This window comes from Halichoeres trimaculatus, unplaced genomic scaffold (genome assembly GCF_033239565.1).
Source record: "Halichoeres trimaculatus isolate MK-OKI-2021-1 unplaced genomic scaffold, fHalTri1.1 fHalTri1_scaffold_109, whole genome shotgun sequence".
NCBI classification, from domain to species: Eukaryota; Metazoa; Chordata; class Actinopteri; order Labriformes; family Labridae; genus Halichoeres; species Halichoeres trimaculatus.
In genome coordinates, this window is record NW_027437288.1 from 32501 (window position 1) to 35000 (window position 2500).

Below are 2500 nucleotides of genomic sequence, written 5' to 3' on the forward strand. Positions count from 1 at the left end.
GGAACCGCGGCCTCCCCGAGGAACCCCGCGCCCCGCCGCCCCTCGCCCCCGGCCGGCGCCGCCCCGACGGAATCGGGGCGCGCGGGCGGAGGGCCGCCGCCGGAGGGGCCCTCCCCCAGGTGCGGCGCGAAGCTTCCCCGCTTCTCTCCCCGGCTCGGCCGGCCCAGCCCTTAGAGCCAATCCTTGTCCCGAAGTTACGGATCCAGTTTGCCGACTTCCCTTACCTACCTTGTTCTAACACGCCAGAGGCTGTTCACCTTGGAGACCTGCTGCGGATATGGGTACGGCCTGGCGCGAGATTCACCTGCTCTCCCCCGGATTTTCAAGGGCCGGCGGGCGGCTCAACCGGACGCCTTCGAAGCGAGGCGCTTTCCAGGGCGCGGGCCCCTATCTCGGGGCGAACCCGTTCCAGGGCGCCCTGCCCTTCAACGAGAGGAGAGAACTCTCCCCGGGGCTCCCGCCGGCTTCTCCGGGTTCGTTTGCGTCGCCGCTCCGGGCGCCTCGCGGCGCCGCTCTCCGCCACTCCAGGTTCGGGGAACTTAACCCGACTCCCTTTCGATGGGTAAGGGGCCGACGAGAGCATCGCCCCCCCCTTCGGAACGGCGTTCGCCCATCTCTTAGGACCGACTGACCCATGCCCGAGCCCCGTCGACATGGAACCCTTCTCCACTTCGGCCTTCGAGGTTTCCACTTGAATATTTGCTACTACCACCAAGATCTGCGCCCGCGGCGGCTCCACCCGGGCCCGCGCCCCAGGCTTCCGCGCTCACCGCGGCGGCCCTCCTACTCGTCGCGGCGTAAAACCCTCGGGGGGGTCTCGGGCGGCCGGCGACGGCCGGGTATGGGCCCGACGCTCCAGCGCCATCCATTTTCAGGGCCGCTCGATTCGGCAGGTGAGTTGTTACACACTCCTTAGCGGATTCCGACTTCCGTGGCCACCGTCCTGCTGTCCGTATCGAGCGACACCTTTTCTGGGGTCCGATGAGCGTCGGCATCGGGCGCCTTAACCCGGCGTTCGGTTCATCCCGCAGCGCCAGTTCTGCTTACCAAAAGTGGCCCACTGGGCGCTCGCATTCCACGCCCGGCTCCAAGCCAGCGAGCCGGGCCTCTTACCCATTTAAAGTTTGAGAATAGGTCGAGGCCGGTTTCGGCCCCCGAGCCTCTAATCATTGGCTTTACCGGATAAAACTGCGGAGACCCCGAGCGCCAGCTGTCCTGAGGGAAACTTCGGAGGGAACCAGCTACTAGACGGTTCGATTAGTCTTTCGCCCCTATACCCGGGTCGGACGACCGATTTGCACGTCAGGACCGCGGCGGGCCTCCACCAGAGTTTCCCCTGGCTTCGCCCTGCCCAGGCATAGTTCACCATCTTTCGGGTCCTATCGCGCGCGCTCACGCTCCACCTCCCCGACGGAGCGGGCGAGACGGGCCGGTGGTGCGCCCGAGGCCCCGCGGGACGGGGGGCCGGGATCCCACCTCGGCCGGCGCGCGCCGGCCCTCACTTTCATTGCGCCGTGGGGTTTCCGGGCGAGCCCTCTGACTCGCGCGCGCGTTAGACTCCTTGGTCCGTGTTTCAAGACGGGTCGGGCGGGTGGCCGACCGTCGCCGCAGACCCTTGGCGCCCTCGTCGTGGGCCGATCCCCGCCCGGGCGGCGCGGCGCGGTCGGCGCGGGCTGGGGACAGCGCCGCGCCGGTCGAAGGGACATCCGCGCCGGGGGCGGGGGGCCCCGGCCCGTCCTCCGCGGGGGAGCCCCGGGCGCACCCGGCCCGACCACCCCGACCGACCCCCCCCACACCGCCCGAAAGCGGGGGAGAGGGGGCCGGGGGGGGGGGGGGACGGACCGAGGCGCCCGGGACCCCGCGGCGACGAGAGGGCGCGGCGAGCGCTTTGGAGACCGCGGCCCCGGGAAGCGGCGACGTTTCGGGGCGAGGGGGTCGCTGTAAAGACCCGGGGGAGGGTCTAGTTCCCCCGAGCCACCTTCGCCCCCGAGCCCTTCCTGGCCGACCCGGAGCCGGTCGCGGCGCGCCGCCGGGGCGACAGTGCACCGGGCGGGGGGCGGCGGGCCCGGGCAGGGTTCCCAAAACCCCTACCCCGCCCGGAGGAGGGGGAGGAGAGGGGGGATCCCCGTGCGCCGAGCTCCCGCCCGCCCCGCCGGGCTGAATCCCCCGGGGACTGAGCGGACCCCGCCCGTTTACCTCTCAACGGTTTCACGCCCTGTTGAACTCTCTCTTCAAAGTTCTTTTCAACTTTCCCTCACGGTACTTGTTCGCTATCGGTCTCGTGCCCGTATTTAGCCTTAGATGGAGTTTACCACCCGCTTTGGGCTGCATTCCCAAGCAACCCGACTCCGGGAAAGAGCGCGTCCGGGCGCCGCGGGGGCCCCCACCGGCCTCACACCGTCCGCGGGCAGGGCCTCGATCAGAAGGACTCGGGCCCCCTTGGCGACGCCCGGGGGGGTCGCTCTTCCGTACGCCACATTTCCCTCGACCGGCGCGCGGC

The 2500-nt window shown here is 70.3% G+C and overlaps 1 pseudogene; it reads right to left on the minus strand.

Annotated features, from left to right (window-relative positions):
* Positions 1 to 2500, minus strand: part of LOC141787012 (28S ribosomal RNA) — a 4763-nt pseudogene that overhangs the window by 2138 nt on the left and 125 nt on the right.